The sequence below is a fragment of the Theobroma cacao genome, chromosome 6 (assembly GCF_053813885.1).
Source record: "Theobroma cacao isolate CCN51 chromosome 6, ASM5381388v1, whole genome shotgun sequence".
NCBI lineage: Eukaryota > Viridiplantae > Streptophyta > Magnoliopsida > Malvales > Malvaceae > Theobroma > Theobroma cacao.
In genome coordinates this window covers 1,015,356-1,036,052 of record NC_142644.1, presented here as the reverse complement: position 1 = coordinate 1,036,052, position 20,697 = coordinate 1,015,356, and the positions used below count along the sequence as shown (strand labels likewise).

The following is a 20,697-nucleotide window of genomic DNA, read 5'->3' as shown; positions in this document are numbered from 1 at the left end:
TGTTTAATATTTTCAACGGATTTTCAACGGAATTTTTCGTTGAAAATTTTCAACGAAAATTCCGTTGAAAATCCGTTGGAACTTTAAACTAAAAAAAAAAACGTGTATAATCTTTACAGTTTCTAACGAAATTTCCAACGAAAATATCCGTTGGAAATCCATTAGAAATTTCATCTTCAGGACAAATGTGTTACTGTATATTATTTCCAACAGAAATTTTCGTTGGAACCCTAAACTTTTCCTATGTTATCTTGATCTTTTCCAACGAAATTTTCAACGAAAAATTTCGTTAGAACATTAAACTTTAAAAAAAGTGTTCAATCTTTTACAGTTTCCAACGAAATTTTCCGTTAGAAATCCGTTGGAACATATAAAGAGTCAATGATATATTAAAAAATATAATTTTCCAACAGAATTTTTTGTTGGAAAGTAACTTTTTAGTGCATCAAAGTGTTTACAACTTTTTAAACTTTCCAACGGAATTTTTCGTTGAAAAATTCCGTTGAAAATAATCATAATTTTTCTAATTATAAAATTTAAATTTTTTAAAAATTTTATTAATTATTTTTAAAGAATTAGATATTACTAAAAGCAAATACATAGTTATTGAAGTAAAATTTTGGGCTCTGTTTAAATATGTTATCCTTAGAGTAATTTTGTATAATTTTTTTAACTTTAATGAATCATACAATATTGATTAATAATACCAAATTAGGGTAATGTTATATTATTCCAAAATTGAAAAAAATAACTATGTAAAATTTTATATTTTATAAAAAACCATGATAAGATATAAAAATCATATTAAAAAATATATATTACTTTATTTACGTTTTATTGTAATTAGCTAATATATGTAAATTAAGATTGAAGTTTTATAAGAAACTTATTAATATTTGTGCTTAAAAAATATCATTTTATTATATCTATGTATTCATGCAAATCTGATCGAGAGCTATAGAAAATATATATATATAGGTAAACAAGTATATATGATTTGAAAAAAATCGATTAATAATTGTATTAAAATTAAAGTACAAGTTATATTTTTTAATTGAAATATCTTTATAACTGAATATATATATATATATATATATATATATATATATATGAGATATATTAAATAATGGTCTACATATATATATTAATATATAATTTATGTAAGATTATAGTAAATTTCATTTAGATGATTATAATTATTAATGTAATAGGATCCAAATCATACATATATATATATATATATATATACACACACACTTTATAGTTACTATAACTTGTAATGTCTTTTAACACATACACTTTATATTATATATTATGTTTATTTATAAAAAATATAATTACTATTGTATTATAAAGTAATTACTAAATAATATATATACTTTTGTTTATATAAATTTATAATATATAAACTTAATAATTTAAAAAGAAGTTGTGAGATTAGAATAGTTTTTTTACTTAGCAATTTTTTTAAATTTCATGTAAATAAGGACAAATTAATTCATATAATCAATAAATTTATGATTATTAATTAAATTATAAGGTCTTTTGATAACTATGTTTTATATAAATTCGATTTATTTAAAAAAACATAATTACTATTTTGTATATACACTATAATACTTTTAATATATATTTATTTTTTATTTTATATTAATATTATGAAAATGATAATTTTAATACTTATAAAATTTATATAGCAAAATGTGTTTTTTGCACATTAATTCAAATATTAAATGTTTATGTAATAGTAATTGATGTTAAAAAAATTAAAAAATGAATAAAAAATAAAAACACTACCCACCCCCAGACCCCTTTTTTTCCTTTCTTTCTTCTCTTCTAATTGGGTGCCGCTCCTTGCCTCCTTCAGTTGAGTCCTTCATCTGGTGTTCTTCCCCGACCCCAGTTGCCGGCCTACCACGCCAAGCTCGTCAACTGCCGACCTACCACGCCAAGCTCGGGTCCTTCATCGGTTGATTTGCCTTTTCTCTCCAACCGGGCAGCCCCAGCGACGCCTTGCCGACTGCATCATTCCCATTGGTTTGAGTGTCAGTTTTTAACATCAAACTCATTTTAATTTGCCACTTGATGCCTTTTCTCTCCATTTGTCGACCGCATGTCTACCGCCCAGAGTTACTATTCTGAATTTGGTATTCACTACACTAAACTGGAAATTCCTATTTTAGGGGTGTTTTTGAAAATCATTACTAAATTGATGTAACTATCATGACATATTTAGGAATAGAAAAATACAAAGTTCTGCTGTTGTATACCTTTTGAGTCACATCTCTCTGTCTCATTCCATGACTAATGCTATTGATTTGGTTGGTCCTAGGCGCTCTGCTTTGTTTTAGCAATTCAATGGCATTTTTGAGTTGCTGATTGAAGATGCTATCTTAACTCACTAATTCTTCTCTAAAAGTTTAAACTCAAGCATGTCAAGCAACATAATAGCTATTGGATCAGGTTTAATAGTTGTGAGATACTTACTAGGGAAACGAGCAAAGAAAGGTAATATTTCTTTGGACATATGGTTTAACTTCTCTGTTGCACGTAGGTTGAATCTCTTGACTAGGGCTAGACAATTTTTTTATAGTACACCAGAAATCTGTAACATTTTTTGAAAATTTTAGATTTAGGAGTCTGTGGGGTTGTAATTGAGCAAATACTAGTCATTTATGGCTCTGTGACTGGGATAATTTCAAACTTAAATGAGTTTGATGTTAAAAACTCACTGTCACGACCCGGAACTCCCCATCGGGCCAGTGACAACTGCCACAAGGCCTCAACAGACATTCTTCACCCCGAATGCCGATTGAAACCCCGCAAGGCTCTCGTATCAGCTTTCGCACTTTCTCGATGAGCAATAGTTATCAAAAAATCAAAATACGAAGGATTACAAATTATTTTCAAATCATAACATAACATTTTTTTTTTGCTCACAGGGGCATTTTCGTCATTTTTGTCGAAAATCTCGAAACTTGTTAAAAATGTAGTAGGTAAGCAGAAAATATATATTTAATGATTTAAAAACAAATAAGTATCTAAAACGTTCATTTGAAAGCAAATTGTTGACAACTAGTACTATTCAAAAATAATAAATAAAATATTCTATTTTCTCATAAAATAAATTTTTATAGAAATATTCGTAAATAATTTTTCGCACATGAAAGTAAAGTAAAAATTGTATGAATAGAAATACAGATAACCAAAATATAAGTTTTGATCTGCAATGACACGTGGGCCCCAATTGACCAAGAGGATGTAAGTCTTTGAACTCTTACTTTCTATAATGCAGTTCCGAGCTTAGTTCTCGTCCTACTCGACTATCTACAAACTGTCCTGAGCCTGAAAAATGTATAGGAAGAAGGGGTGAGATTTTATAATCCCAGTGAGTAAACAGATACCATCTAAAGTATCTAAAGCCGAGTAAATGGAGACAATTAAAATAAGTCATCATACCGTAATTTCACTACCTTTCAATTCATTTCAACAAAATAAATCAATCCATATAAATCGAGTAATCAACTTGGCTTATGAATTTCTTAAAACTTTGGCTCGTGCCAAAACTCATACTCGGTGATACCTTGCGCAGGGCATCTAACCGAGTCCGCCAAGGCTATTAAAATTTTGTATACACTTAAAATATATTTTAGTTTGAGAAAAATACAGCCGTTCCTTGGCGTTGGCTGAGTTCCCCTTCACGTGGTGGTTTGGCGTGAAGTGAACCCTAAGCTTTACCCCAGGAGATACCCTACGCGCCTCTCCGTTCGAGGTAATAATATAATGGAGTTTACTGTGCCCCTCTAATAGGCTGGTCCCCGGAACTCCCTCTGCAGTAAATAATTAATATATACTCCACCAATTCAATAAAATTCATTCTAGCATGGCATGGCAATTTATCGTAATCTAGCCTCTCAAGGCTGAATACACAATATAAATAATTCTGACACCAAAATCATTTTAACCATTCATGCTCATATATTGTCATAAGCCATTCAATTTAAAACCATAAATTTACAACACAAGCAGGCAGTCTCCAATTACTCTATTTCCAAAACCAATATTTGATTTTCCAGAAAATTTATAAAATCACAATTTCTCTTAAAACATAGCAATTTACCATTTAAACCCATTTTCTATAAAATCACACAATTGTATAAAACTACTATAGATAATTAAGACGATAATAAGTTTACTCACTATGTCTAGAATGCAGACTTTCGAAGCACTCTGTCTACTGGTCATCGGATGCAATTTCCTTGCCTTTACTGGAGGACTCACCACCTTGACATAGTACAAAATCGAGAATTTCACTAAGTTGGTACTAAATCAAAATTAAACTAATTTGGACTACCAATGCATGATATGGAATGTAAAAATGCACTGGTAACTATCTAAATCCGGTATTAGCCTAATTCGTCTTATCACCCGATTAAATTCCTAACGGGTTCGTTTAAACTCCAATTTAATTCTTTTCAGTTTCTATACCTCAATTGCACCCAAATTAACTTAATGTCCCTCAGTGTGATGCAAATTATCAGTCCCAACAGCAAATTACGAAAATACCCCTAGTGGGTAAAAATTCATATTTTTGCTCCGAAAATTCTCATTATTTTTCTAGGCTCATAATTCATTATTCCTTAACCAATTCTCCTAGAATAAAATCAAACTCATCCTCACTCACTACATGGTAAATTCAGCCATTAATGGTTGGAGGAGAAAATAAATTATTTTCTTGTTGTTTTGTTTCTAAATATGCTAAACTAACTAAAAACACTAACATAAATTAAAATCAAATAAATCCAACAACTTTCTCTCTCCTAACCCATTTTTTCAGAATTGAATTCATCATGAAAACATGTAATTTAATCATGGAAAATAAAGAGAAATGCTTGGGAATAAGAAAACTCAAGCTTAATAGAAAAAATCTCACCTTTTTCACTTAATTTCCTTGAAAATTCACACTTTTTCTTTGATTTTCTCTCTCTAGGGTTTTGTTTTCTCCTTTCTCTCTCTTGTTTCTTGCTTGGCCGAATGTTGAAGAAGAAGAATGGGTGGGCTGATTTTTTTTATGCCTTTTTATTGTTTAATGAAATAATATTATTTTATTCATATTTTAAATATTTTATTAATTCATTTTTTTTTCTAGCCATCCACTTGTCCTATTTTTTTCACCATGCATTCCCTTTGACTTATACAAGTCTTAAGTGAAATTTCCAGATTTTTCCAAAGTTTTGGTGGAGCAAATTTTTCAAAATTACACTTTTGCCCCCGAACTTTTCAAAAATTACATTTTTACCCCAAAAATTGAAAATTTTCCATAATGCATAATTTTCACTCCTCATACTCATTTCACACTCCAAATAATTAAATTTGATCAAAATCCTTTCAAAAAATTAAATTTTCGATTCCGAATGGTAAAATTACCATTTTACCCTTTTTCTCCAAATTATATCGAAATTAAAATTTTTCACTTCTAAACCTCAAATCTTACTCCAATAAGTCAAATGGGACCAAAAATCTTTTCTAAAAATTTTCATTTTGTCCCCAGGTGGCAAATGACCATTTTGCCCCTGGATAGCGAAAATTCCAATTTGACTCCAAATTGATCCTCGAACTCCGAATCACCATATTAACCCATTCTGAGACTTTAAAATTCTTAATTTCATTGTAAATTCTCTATTTGATCTAGTTCGAGGCTTAAATCAACTTTATTGTACCTCTAGGTACAATACCGACTTTTGTAAATTTTTCAAGACTCTCTTAGCATGTAAACATGTTATCCACCACATGTATGTCATCACAAATATTTCTGTAGAGTCGGGCTTGTCATCTTCTCCCCCACTTGGATCAACCATATGATCCTCCTTCTTGATTGACTTCGACATCCGGCTAAATATTAATATTTTAATATTATTTTATTAATAAAATATTATTTTATTCTAAAAATTTTATCTTGTCTCCTTGGTACCAAAAATACCTTATTATGCCTCACTTGACTTCCAAATCGCCTTTTATCTCACAAATTCTCCTCCGATAAAATTATTATTATTTTATTATTATTTTCTCACTTGCGAAACATTTTATCCTAAACTACTCCTTTCGTCTTTTATCACTTCTAAACATTTTAATTGGCCTCAATTTGCATTTGATCAACTTTATTTATCACCATATCAAAGTATGGGGTATTTCAATCTCCCCCACTTAAATAGAATTCGTCCTCGAATTCCCGTCGATGTTGCGTTATCAATCTCCTTCTATGATCCTACTCCTTGTTTCTTCGATAGGGACATTCAATTTATTCACCTCGTTCACCTTCAGTTCAATTAAATGCTTTATTTATGGCACTTATCATCATTTGGAATTGGATCAGTAATACTTTTCATAACCATGATCTCTTATATCGAGACACTAAGCATGCCTTTATCACCATTATTAAATTTGAACCATAACTTCACCTCAATTATACTGATTTCGATCACATATCATACTTACTTATGTATACTTAATCATCATTTTATTAATTCGCTCCGTACCAATTTCTCAACCTTGATTCATCCATCTTATACTGGTGCATACCCTTCCTTTATTAGAGTTCCATTAAGAACTTAAACAATCCAAGGTTTACCTTCAAAGTCACTCATAACTTTAATCGTTCATTGCATGTCCGTTAACACTTTAGCTCACTGACCTCTCTGGACACTATTTCAAAATCTCCCAATTACTGAGAACCATTCTTCACTTTAGTTAGTAAAATTATCAATTTCATATATACATATATACATGCATTTTCAAATGTCAACATCTCTCTTTATATATAGGAATCCATGTGTTCACATGCCTTGGACTACATTCCCCCTTTATTCATCCGTATCCCAATCCTAGTTTCAATATAATAATTCTTATAGTGCATGTCAACCTTCTTATTATACTTGTGTATAACTTCATATCATTCATATCATTTCCAACCATATGTTTGAGTTTCCTTATACTATATATCATTCATCACAATGTCATCTCCATTGAATTATAATCTATTATGCGTTTATGCTTTATAATCCTATTGATGCCTCAAAGATTTATCTCAACTTGATCATTGCATCTCATGCAATACCACAATTCCTAAGAGTCATCCTTTTGTCCATAATCATCTTTCATGCCTCTATATTACCTTGTATCTTTCTTGCATTACGATATTGATTTGTCACTTAAGACTCAAACCCATTTGAATCATGTATGCCTTAAGCATTTTCGAATTCCAATTTCCATAATATATTAGGAAAGTTTCATTATCTGACTTCATTTTCAAGGTCAACTTCTATCATCCTTTGTTCCACTCCTTCATATGAACATAACATCATTCTTCCTTAACTAATTTATAATTTGTACTTGAAATTGTAAAACTTAAAACTAGATTCTCCTCAAGTATTTTTCAATACTAATACTAATATCACTCTCAGCTTACAACTTCTTTTTATAATCACATAACTTAGTGCTTGCTTTAACGAGATCTAGAGCAAAACTTCTTTTGAGTATTTCCTTGGGAATATCTATCTTAAACTTATGTCTCACAGCATGTGATCCCTTAACTTGTGATTTTGCCGTTAGGCTTCTTAGCAAGTTTTAAAAATTTTACGTTTCATACTTGCTGTGTATGATTAGAATCTCTTCTCAAAGATGTTTATGTATTCCTAAAACATTTACTCTTAAAGATATATAAATACATACTCATCCATTCAACTCCTAACTCATCTTCATAAATTTCTAGGGTGCCACACAATTAGCCTCATGTTGTTACTAACCCTTGTCATTTTACTGTATCAAAACAGATATTACAAATTCTCATAATGATATTCTATATAAACTGATTTTCTATACCAGTCTCGTAATTCTTCCTTCACACTTTCATTATTTGGTATCTCATCTCAATATAGTCATCTCAAGAATCTTTCAAATTTTTTTTTTATTATATGCCTCTATACAAGGCAATAAAGAAGTTTTTCAATTCATTTGGGTAAACATTCTCCAGAATATTTAAGACTCCCAGATAACAAAACACAATGACCAACAACCAAAATTCAATTTGTAAGCTCATTATCGTGTCACTCCCATCTTACTCATGCATCATAAGCGTGAGGTATTTGAAGCAGTATAGCGTTGAACAGTCAATGCTGAAGTATTGTAGCTATTAGAAATTTTCTCATCAAAGCTATTTGTCTGCATTGAAAGTCACCACATCAATCATTCTCAACCAGTGGTTTCCCTTTTAGATATATATCATGAGTTCCATAAGTATAGGTACCTTCTATTTTCTTATCATACACATTAAGCCAGATTAATACTTCCATCTCATGTCATCTTTTGACTTTTATCAACATTCATAAAATTCCACCTCAAAACATCCTTTCTATACAGTGTAATAAATTCATGATAAATATACCACTCCACACATAAGTTGCTTACTATCTACAACTTTCCTCAAATTTATTGTCATCCCTATCCAATTATCTTCTTTGTCTTATACTCCAATAATCTTCTTGGCTTTCGGTATAATTAACTACGAAAATAGCCCGGCTTCCTCCTCACTTTATTCTCACAATCCTTACTGAATCAAAATTTTATATTCCCCATATTCCATAATTTAACTTCATTGGGTTATATTTGTGCCCAACTATTATCTCATATTGTCATAACATCACTGAATAATCCCCTTCATGCTTAAATTACAATCATTAATGTAATCACATTATCCATTTCGAATGTCATTTATAACCTTATTGCTTCCTTCTATAACTTTCCTTAATAATTATATCACCAATTTATCTCTGTTACACTAAAAGATTCCCATATACCTTCAGTTACTTAAACAGACATTTTATAATACATTCTAGTCCTATACTTTAAAAGCCAAACTATTTTTACTTCTTTGTATAGATAATTATTATCTCTTTTACACAACATTTACTTAGAGTTAAGGTAGTGTAAAATCCTACGAAAATATTACATGTCCTTGGGATCATCATCTTAATCTGATCTTATCGGAAGATTTTACTCCGAGTCCTCCTGAAGATCCTCTTCTGGGTTTTCCTCCACTTGAGATTTTTTTCCTTTGCTCCTCAATCCAAGCTTGTTGTATTCTCCTATACTCTTCATCACTCACCGGTGCAGCATTTCTTCCACAACCGGGAGGAAAATGTCGTACACTTGACACTTTTCTAAGGGGTCTACTTGCCACTATTATTTTCTCCTTATCCTTTTCTGGTTGTCCCCTTACATTTCTCCCACAGCCTGGTGGAAAGTGTCGGACTACTCTCACACTCTTCCTAGAACGAATACCTCCTTCGGCTATCCTTAATTTTCCCTTTATTTAGTATATTCCTTAGATTCTCTCAAAAGGGAACCTCTTATGCTTACATTAATATTATTACTATCTGTACTTTTTGGACTACTCAGTTCGGGCTGCCATCGGGTCCTAACAGTAGAATCTAGAGATCCCTCACTAATACTATGAGAGGCGTCGGGACTACCGTCTCTCCTAGATATGGTGTGTATGTCACCAGTGCACCTCAAAACCTATATGCAATCAAATAGTAATTGTTTAATTATTTATGCATCTCAAAAGTAGGTAGATTTCTATATGTAGATGCATATATTCTATTCAATCTAACCTAACTTAACTTAACTTAACTGGACTTGGGGCCACGCAGTGTCAGTGTGGATTTCTTAAAACAACTTTAAAACCAAAGACTTTAAAATCCAAAGCTTTAAAATCAAAAAATCTGATCTTTAAACCATGCTCTGATACCAATAAAATTGTCACGACCCGGAACTCCCCATCGGGCCAGTGACAACCGCCACAAGGCCTCAACAGACATTCTTCACCCCGAATGCCGATTGAAACCCCGCAAGGCTCTCGTATCAGCTTTCGCACTTTCTCGATGAGCAATAGTTATCAAAAAATCAAAATACGAAGGATTACAAATTATTTTCAAATCATAACATAACATTTTTTTTTGCTCACAGGGGCATTTTCGTCATTTTTGTCGAAAATCTCGAAACTTGTTAAAAATGTAGTAGGTAAGCAGAAAATATATATTTAATGATTTAAAAACAAATAAGTATCTAAAACGTTCATTTGAAAGCAAATTGTTGACAACTAGTACTATTCAAAAATAATAAATAAAATATTCTATTTTCTCATAAAATAAATTTTTATAGAAATATTCGTAAATAATTTTTCGCACATGAAAGTAAAGTAAAAATTGTATGAATAGAAATACAGATAACCAAAATATAAGTTTTGATCTGCAATGACACGTGGGCCTCAATTGACCAAGAGGATGTAAGTCTTTGAACTCTTACTTTCTATAATGCAGTTCCGAGCTTAGTTCTCGTCCTACTCGACTATCTACAAACTGTCCTGAGCCTGAAAAATGTATAGGAAGAAGGGGTGAGATTTTATAATCCCAGTGAGTAAACAGATACCATCTAAAGTATCTAAAGCCGAGTAAATGGAGACAATTAAAATAAGTCATCATACCGTAATTTCACTACCTTTCAATTCATTTCAACAAAATAAATCAATCCATATAAATCGAGTAATCAACTTGGCTTATGAATTTCTTAAAACTTTGGCTCGTGCCAAAACTCATACTCGGTGATACCTTGCGCAGGGCATCTAACCGAGTCCGCCAAGGCTATTAAAATTTTGTATACACTTAAAATATATTTTAGTTTGAGAAAAATACAGCCGTTCCTTGGCGTTGGCTGAGTTCCCCTTCACGTGGTGGTTTGGCGTGAAGTGAACCCTAAGCTTTACCCCAGGAGATACCCTACGCGCCTCTCCGTTCGAGGTAATAATATAATGGAGTTTACTGTGCCCCTCTAATAGGCTGGTCCCCGGAACTCCCTCTGCAGTAAATAATTAATATATACTCCACCAATTCAATAAAATTCATTCTAGCATGGCATGGCAATTTATCGTAATCTAGCCTCTCAAGGCTGAATACACAATATAAATAATTCTGACACCAAAATCATTTTAACCATTCATGCTCATATATTGTCATAAGCCATTCAATTTAAAACCATAAATTTACAACACAAGCAGGCAGTCTCCAATTGCTCTATTTCCAAAACCAATATTCGATTTTCCAGAAAATTTATAAAATCACAATTTCTCTTAAAACATAGCAATTTACCATTTAAACCCATTTTCTATAAAATCACACAATTGTATAAAACTACTATAGATAATTAAGACGATAATAAGTTTACTCACTATGTCTAGAATGCAGACTTTCGAAGCACTCTGTCTACTGGTCCTCGGATGCAATTTCCTTGCCTTTACTGGAGGACTCACCACCTTGACATAGTACAAAATCGAGAATTTCACTAAGTTGGTACTAAATCAAAATTAAACTAATTTGGACTACCAATGCATGATATGGAATGTAAAAATGCACTGGTAACTATCTAAATCCGGTATTAGCCTAATTCGTCTTATCACCCGATTAAATTCCTAACGGGTTCGTTTAAACTCCAATTTAATTCTTTTCAGTTTCTATACCTCAATTGCACCCAAATTAACTTAATGTCTCTCAGTGTGATGCAAATTATCAGTCCCAACAGCAAATTACGAAAATACCCCTAGTGGGTAAAAATTCATATTTTTGCTCCGAAAATTCTCATTATTTTTCTAGGCTCATAATTCATTATTCCTTAACCAATTCTCCTAGAATAAAATCAAACTCATTCTCACTCACTACATGGTAAATTCAGCCATTAATGGTTGGAGGAGAAAATAAATTATTTTCTTGTTGTTTTGTTTCTAAATATGCTAAACTAACTAAAAACACTAACATAAATTAAAATCAAATAAATCCAACAACTTTCTCTCTCCTAACCCATTTTTTCAGAATTGAATTCATCATGAAAACATGTAATTTAATCATGGAAAATAAAGAGAAATGCTTGGGAATAAGAAAACTCAAGCTTAATAGAAAAAATCTCACCTTTTTCACTTAATTTCCTTGAAAATTCACACTTTTTCTTTGATTTTCTCTCTCTAGGGTTTTGTTTTCTCCTTTCTCTCTCTTGTTTCTTGCTTGGCCGAATGTTGAAGAAGAAGAATGGGTGGGCTGATTTTTTTTATGCCTTTTTATTGTTTAATGAAATAATATTATTTTATTCATATTTTAAATATTTTATTAATTCATTTTTTTTTCTAGCCATCCACTTGTCCTATTTTTTTCACCATGCATTCCCTTTGACTTATACAAGTCTTAAGTGAAATTTCCAGATTTTTCCAAAGTTTTGGTGGAGCAAATTTTTCAAAATTACACTTTTGCCCCCGAACTTTTCAAAAATTACATTTTTACCTCAAAAATTGAAAATTTTCCATAATGCATAATTTTCACTCCTCATACTCATTTCACACTCCAAATAATTAAATTTGATCAAAATCCTTTCAAAAAATTAAATTTTCGATTCCGAATGGTAAAATTACCATTTTACCCTTTTTCTCCAAATTATATCGAAATTAAAATTTTTCACTTCTAAACCTCAAATCTTACTCCAATAAGTCAAATGGGACCAAAAATCTTTTCTAAAAATTTTCATTTTGTCCCCAGGTGGCAAATGACCATTTTACCCCTGGATAGCGAAAATTCCAATTTGACTCCAAATTGATCCTCGAACTCCGAATCACCATATTAACCCATTCTGAGACTTTAAAATTCTTAATTTCATTGTAAATTCTCTATTTGATCTAGTTTGAGGCTTAAATCAACTTTATTGTACCTCTAGGTACAATACCGACTTTTGTAAATTTTTCAAGACTCTCTTAGCATGTAAACATGTTATCCACCACATGTATGTCATCACAAATATTTCTGTAGAGTCAGGCTTGTCATCTTCTCCCCCACTTGGATCAACCATATGATCCTCCTTCTTGATTGACTTCGACATCCGGCTAAATATTAATATTTTAATATTATTTTATTAATAAAATATTATTTTATTCTAAAAATTTTATCTTGTCTCCTTGGTACCAAAAATACCTTATTATGCCTCACTTGACTTCCAAATCGCCTTTTATCTCACAAATTCTCCTCCGATAAAATTATTATTATTTTCTCACTTGCGAAACATTTTATCCTAAACTACTCCTTTCGTCTTTTATCACTTCTAAACATTTTAATTGGCCTCAATTTGCATTTGATCAACTTTATTTATCACCATATCAAAGTATGGGGTATTTCACTCACACTTAAACAGAGACGTGAGGTGCAAAACTAGGTTCATTCTTAATAATTGTTATGCAAAGAAGATTTGATGTTTCAATTAGGGCTGTCTGTTACTGCAAAATTATACTAGTTTATTGCATGCTTCAGACAGTTTTTTGGAGTTGATGTGTTGCTATTGTTGTCTGTTAATAACTTAATGATATTAGTATTGTATGTTACTGAAAAATGATACTTTAAGAATTAATGGAACATGCCAATGTCGATGTTGTCATTAGTCTAGGAGAGAGTTTTTCATTACCTCATATTGCAATTAGTACTTTTAGACTTGATTTTTGGTGATAATGCTGTTGTTTGGTTCCCCATATATTTTTTTTTAGTTATTTAATTTTAAGTTTAAGATTTTTGTTTTTGCTTATTTAAATTTAAATTTTAATATTTTTGTGGAAGAAAATTTAATTAGTAGTTAATTTTATGAAATACGTAGAGAAATATTATTGTATATGTATACAGATTCGGGTATACATTGAGAAATTGTATGAAGAAGATTTTAATAATTTTTTAATATAATTAAATTTTTAAACGAGTTAGGGTAATTATAGGTTAGTAAAAATGTAATAGGGTTAGGGTTAGGGTATTAATTTTAAAATTATACAGGTAGTTAATGGGGTTAGGGTAGTTGATTTTTTATAGGGTTAAGGTTCGAGTTTAGGAAAATTATAGGGTACATGACTCGTTGACATCCCTTGCCCTAGGGGTTAATTTTGTATATCTTGTTTATTTGATGTTTATCAAGATTTGTTTATCAATTGATGATGTTATTGTGTTTTAATTATTTGATTTACGATTACAAGCCTAAATGTTTCATTGCTTTAACTTCAGTCAAAGGCTAAGGTCGGCTCTGGAAGCATTTTCGTAACGTGCGGGTCCGGGAACCCTATCGTCAGACGTGATGAAAACTCTAAAAAATTAGGAGTCGCCACCAATCTTTTTTACTAGGTGTGATTGGCAACCTATTGACTCGATTCTAATCGATGAAGCTTTAAATTAATTTTAAGCCCACAAAAAAAAACCTTAAATTGGTCTACGTTTTTCTAAATCTAAGTTCGGGAGTACGGTTACGCCCGGGGAAGGATTAGCACCCCCGAGACGCCCATTCCATGAACGGTACCATTTTTTAAATTATCCTCTTAGGCTTTAATTTTTAATTTCACTATTTTTTTTAGTTATTATTCTCTTATTTTATCTCCTATTTAACCTAAAATGGAATGCAAATGGGAGGTAAGATGAGATGCATGGCATGAGATAAAAATGTCGGACGAATAACCCTTTTATTGAGGACATTCTCCCGAATCCGCCCATCATACTGGTGGGATCCAGAGTGTTCTCTCACCTAGGGATTTATCCGATAAACTCGCCTTCGCAAATTCAACGAATAATTCCCATCATAGGGGTCATTGTACGTTTTTCTTTAAAAATAGCGTTTTCGTGCATAATGAACCCAATTCGAGCAATAGCCTTTTATTAAAGATGTTTTTCGAGCCCTCCCATCATACTGGTAGGACCCAATGACATCTTTTCAACTAGGGAACTTTTCGAGAAATACCTGCCTTCGCCAGATCCTCGGGAGATCCTATCATCGGGGCTTAAACTCACAAATAGAAATATTTATATGCAATGATATGCATGATGCAATATATATATATGTTATACTAATGCAATTATCTATTTTTTCATTTATTATTATTTAATTGTTATTTTCATTTTATTTTATTTTTTATTATCATGTTTTTCTATTTTATTCCTTATCATTTTCTTTATACCTTACATTTTAATTCTAGATTTTTCCTATATTTTCCTTTTATAATTAAATAAATGATTCTATGTTATTTTTAGTGAACTGAAAAACTTATTTTTTTTATGATTCTTTTATGTTTTATTTTTTTTATATTTTTATATTTTTATTATTATTATATTTTTTCGTAAGCAATCTTTTATTCAAACCTAGTGCCTAAAATCTTATTTTATATATCTATATTTAATTCTTTTTTATCTTTTTCTTCATATTTTTTATAATATTTATTAATTCATAGTTTATGCCACTTGAGATTTAATGCTTAATTTTAAATTAGTTGTTGTTTTAGATTTTTTTTTATTATTTATTATTTTCTTTTTTTATTTATTTAATGTCATGTATATTGCATTTTCACAAATTAATTATTTACTATATATTTAAATTATTATTATTATTTTTATCATTTTTTTATCTATTGTTATTTATTTATTATTTTTATTGAATAATTTTTGTATAGTTGAATTATTTATTTATTAAAATTTCGAGATCTTGAAATTGAGGCCCTCCCATCGTACTGGTGGAGCCTTGATTCGAATTCCAAACCTAGAGAATATTGGCCCGGGATTGCGATTTCTCGCGTCCCGAGCGATCATCCCATCATCGGTATTATTTACTTATCTTATTTGATATTATGGTGTCTTAAAATTCAATTTTTCTAAGGTCAATTCTAATACCCATCCTATTATAATTATTTGGCTAGCTCAACTATATAGTTTTTTATTTAACATAAAATGTTTCTTCCTTGTTTATTCTCATTCACTAAATATATTTTTATAATCTAATGTATAAACATATTTTACATGCTCCTTTATATGGTTTTACCCAAGGATACCCCACCAATATCTCAATAGTTTCCAATTTTTACTTAACTTAACCTTTATATATATTTTTTAGCCTATCATCTATTTCATTCATTTATATTTTTATATTTTTATATTTTAATTTAGCTCTCTAGATCTATCACTATAAACATATTTTATTTAGCAATCTATTTTTTTTTGTTATATGCTTTATTTTCCTCAGTTTAAATACCTCTAATAAATATTTTCTTACATTTAAATCCTTTTCTTATGTAAATTTTTTTTTATATTTATGTATCCCTCTATTTTTATTACTTTCTTAAATCTCAAAAATTAAACCCAAGGATTTTAGAACATTATATTGAAGTACTAATCCTAAATGATTAAACAGCAATCCTAGGAACAAATAAAATGAACCAGCTCAAGCCGTAAAAATTTAAGAGAAATGATAAATGTTTTACCTTTCTAAGCTCCTCCAAATCTACAGCCCACTCTAATCAACTTTTTACTCTACAGCCAGCAAATTCTATTCTTCCAAAGTATGCCATCTGGGGTAGGAAAGGAAAGATCTACCCATACGACGCACTTTAAGAACCCCCACTATTTTTTGATCCTTTTTTCACTTTTTCCTTCCCTTTCTCTCTCTAGTGGCCAGCTACTTCTTTTTCTCTCTAGCAGTTTCTATTTTTTCTACTCTCTCTCACCCAAGATCACCCTCTCTTCACTCATCGTTCCTCTCATTTTCGCCCTCTCACCAGATCTTCACTGTACTGGTGACGCAAAAGACCAAAGCTTTCCTACTTTGACTAGCGGCAACAGAATCCCTTCCCCAAAATTACTTTCTATTTGGCAGCAGCAAAAACCCCCAAAAATCCAAAATCTACCCTAAAAAATTTTCTTTCCTCTCCTTTCACCTAAAAACAAAACCCCTCAACTCACTAACCCAATCGGTGGCATTTTGGATTTTTTTGTTTTTTTTATTTTATTTTTTGGTTATGGATTGTGGTTGTTTTTGGTTGCTAGAAAGCTTAGGATGTTTTTAATGCTGTGTTTTTAGGTTGATAGGAATTTTTAGGAATTTGTTTGGTTTTTTTATTTTTTTCTCGAGTTTGAATGTTCGGTTTTTTATAGATTTTTTTTGGCTGCCTGGGGATTTTTGATTGTTGATCACTTCCCCCCTGGGTTGCTATAGTGCCCCATCCCCTTCATACTCGATTTTTGGCCTCTGGAGGGCGCACGCTCCCATTACTCTGCCAGACGCGAAGTGAGGGTGGCGCCTGGCAGGGTGCGTCCACACCCTGCCAGTCGTACCTTTTTTTTTAATTAATTAATTTATTTATTTATTTTTGTCACTTTCATTTTTTGTTTATGATTTTTTTAATTAATAAAATTTTATTATAATTTTTATAGTGTCTACAGCTGCCTCTCTTTGCGCATTTCGAAAATTCAAAATAGTGCAAAGACGTAGACACTATATTTGACTAATTCTTTAATTCTCTTACCAAGTTTTTTTTTTGTTTTTGTTTGTTTGTTGTGTTTTTTTGTTTTTTTTTTTAATTTTTTTTCTAAATGAGACTCCTCAAAACTGAAGCAACGAAACTTCTTAAAATGAACTCCTCAAAACTGAGACAACGAGACTTTTAAAAATGAACTTCTCAAAGTTGAGGCAACGAAACTTCTAAAATGAACTCCTCAAAGTTGAGGCAACGAGATTTTAAAAATGAACTCCTCAAAGCTGAGGCAACGAGACTTTTAAAAAATGAACTCCTCAAAATTGAGGCAACGAGCCTTTTTTTTTTTTAAATGAACTCCTCAAAGCTGAGGTAATGAAACTTTTAAAAATGAACTCCTCAAAGCTGAGGTAACGAAACTTTAAAAATGAACTCCTCAAAGCTGAGGCAACGAGACTTTTAAAAATGAACTCCTCAAAGCTGAGGCAACGAGACTTTTAAAACTTTAAAAATGAACTCCTCAAAGTTGAGCCAACGAGACTTTTAAAAATGAATTCCTCAAAGCTGAGGTAACGAAACTTTAAAAATGAACTCCTTAAAGCTAAGGCAACGAGACTTTTAAAAATGAACTCCTCAAAGCTGAGGCAACGAGACTTTTAAAACTTTAAAAATGAACTCCTCAAAACTGAAGCAACGAGACTTTTAAAAATGTACTCCTCAAAGCTGAGGCAACGAGACTTTTAAAAATAAACTCTTCAAAGCTGAGGCAACGAAACTTTCTTTTTAAAAAATGAACTCCTCAAAGCTGAGGCAACATGACTTTAAAAATGTACTCCTCAAAGCTGAGGCAACATAACTTTAAAAAATGTACTCCTCAAAACTGAGGCAACGGGACTTTAAAAAATGAACTCCTTAAAGTTGAGGTAACGAAACTTTTAAAAATGAACTCCTCAAAGCTGAGGCAACGAAACTTTTTAAAAAATGAAACTCCCCAAAACTGAGGCAACGAAACTTCTAAAAATGAACTCCTCAAAGCTGAGGCAACGAACTTTTAAAAATGAACTCCTCAAAACTGAGGCAATGACCCTTTGAAAATAAACTCCTAAAAAATGAGGCAATGAGACTTTTAAAAATGAACTCCTCAAAACTGAGGCAACGAAACTTTTAAAAATGAACTCCTCAAAGCTGAGACAATGACACTTTTAAAAATGAAATCCTCAAAACTGAGGCAACGAGACTTTAAAAACTGAAACTTCCCAAAATTGAGGCAACGAAGCTTTAAAAATGAAACTCCTCACAACTGAGGCAACGAAACTTTAAAAAATAAAACTCCTCAAAGCTGAGGCAACGAACTTTTAAAATAAACTCCCCAAAACTGAGGCAATGAGACTTTTAAAAATGAACTTCTTAAAGCTGAGGTAACGAAACCTTTTTTGAAATGGTGAATAATAATCAATTCCTCATCTGAGGTTTTACGACTTTAAAGATGAATTTTCTTCTTTTTCAGTTGTTTTAAAACTTTGAACATGACAATTTAAATATCTTAATCATTTTCATCAGCCTTTTTTTTGTGTGTTTTTTTGTTTTTGTTTTTGTTTTTTTTTGTTTATTATTATTTTTTTTGTTTTATTTTTGTTTTTTTTTTAAATGAACTTCTCAAGATTGAGGTAATGATACTTTAAGAATAAACTCCTCAAAATTGAGGCAATGAAACTTTAAGAGTAAACTCCTCAAAATTGAGGCAACGAAACTTTAAAAAATGAACTCCTCAAAGCTGAGGCAACGAAACTTCTTTAAAAATGAACTCCTCAAAGCTAAGGCAACGAGACTTTTAAAAATGAACTCTTCAAAGCTGAGGGAACATAACTTTAAAAATGAACTCCTCAAAGCTGAGGCAACATGACTTTAAAAATGTGACTCCTCAAAGCTGAGGCAACATGACTTTAAAAATGAAACTCTTCAAAGCTGACGCAACATAACTTTAAAAATGTGGCTCCTCAAAGCTGAGGCAACATGACTTTAAAAATCTTGAAATTATCTGAAATTTTTCAAAGTGGTTCTCAAATTAACCAAGGCTTGATATCTTTGCATGGTTTTTGTGTTGCATGGATTTTTAACTTTCCCAATGCATAGAAATATGTGCAAATGTTGACTATTGCACATAAAATTTCCAACCTCACTGTTGTATGGTCATGTGCATGCATGCATGATGACATGACAAGAGGAAAAATTACCTTTATCTCATCATTTCATTTCAGTGTCTTCTTCTATTGAAAGCCATTCTTCCACACTTTTCTATAATCTTTTTGTGTAATTGCCAAATCACTTTATCACAAAAGAACTTTCTTGCTAATCTTGTTATATCATTCCCAATTCTTGAAGTTATTTCCCGAAGATGGATATCCCCATGAGATCATATATCAATTCAAACTTGATTTCAAAGGTTCCATACCTCTTGATCCTTGAGAAAAGATTCACAAAAATACTTGTCTCATCTTTTAAAACTTTTGATCTTCATACTACAACAACAGAAGTTACTTTACAAAAATGAAGAACTCTCCATTACTTTCAAGGCATCTTGCACTTTGATAAAATTGCCCCATAAAACTAATTTTTTTTATGACTAAAGGTATTTCAAGTTGGGAACAAAACTGAGTCATTTTGACATTTTTCCAACATGTGATACTTGAATCTCTTGAAAATTGACGATTACTGTTTGAAATGATTTTGGATGAGCCAAATGACAATCTAGTCTTTCATATGGATTGGATGGTTTAACACATCAAGGTCTCGATAAACAATAAAGATTTTTACCATTTCATGAGGGAAAGAATAAAAGTTGAAGTATCTTTATCTAAGCTCACAAAGGTAAATTCATTTTTGTAAAAATATTTTCAAATCACAATCAAATTTGACATTTTCTAAACCTCATGATATATGGCAAAATGATAAATGTCAAGACCAGCTATTACAGACGTAATATTGCAGAAGGCTATTTTGACAAAGATAGGCTCAAAATTCAGTATGGATTTTTTTCCAAATGAGCTTGAATCTTTAAGGGTGCTTAAGAGTCTTAAACCCTTAGGAAGGTGTCCAATGCATTCAACTGTTTAGAAATGGTCTATCTCTAGTGCTTCTTGTTATCACCTTAGTTGGAATCATGAGTGGCTTCATAAATTCTCATCTTCGCTCTAGACTGCCCTTTCGGGTTTTCACCCTAGAGCTTCATCTTTTTCACTCACTTTTTATCCTTTTTTTTTTGTCTTTGTCTTCACTCTAGACTACCCTTTTGGGTTTTCACCCTAGAGCTTCATCTCTCTCACTTGCTTTTTTTTTTCTCTTTTTTT

The 20,697-nt window shown here is 31.1% G+C and overlaps 1 long non-coding RNA gene across 1 annotated transcript; it reads right to left on the bottom strand.

Annotated features, from left to right (window-relative positions):
• Positions 1–10,356: 10,356 nt before the first annotated feature.
• Positions 10,357–12,137, bottom strand: LOC148761953 (uncharacterized). Its single transcript, XR_016026955.1, has 3 exons — positions 12,015–12,137; positions 11,282–11,365; positions 10,357–10,426 (listed from the first exon to the last, which is right to left on the bottom strand). It is a non-coding gene; the product is annotated as an uncharacterized LOC148761953 (long non-coding RNA).
• Between the last annotated feature and the right edge of the window lie 8,560 nt (positions 12,138–20,697).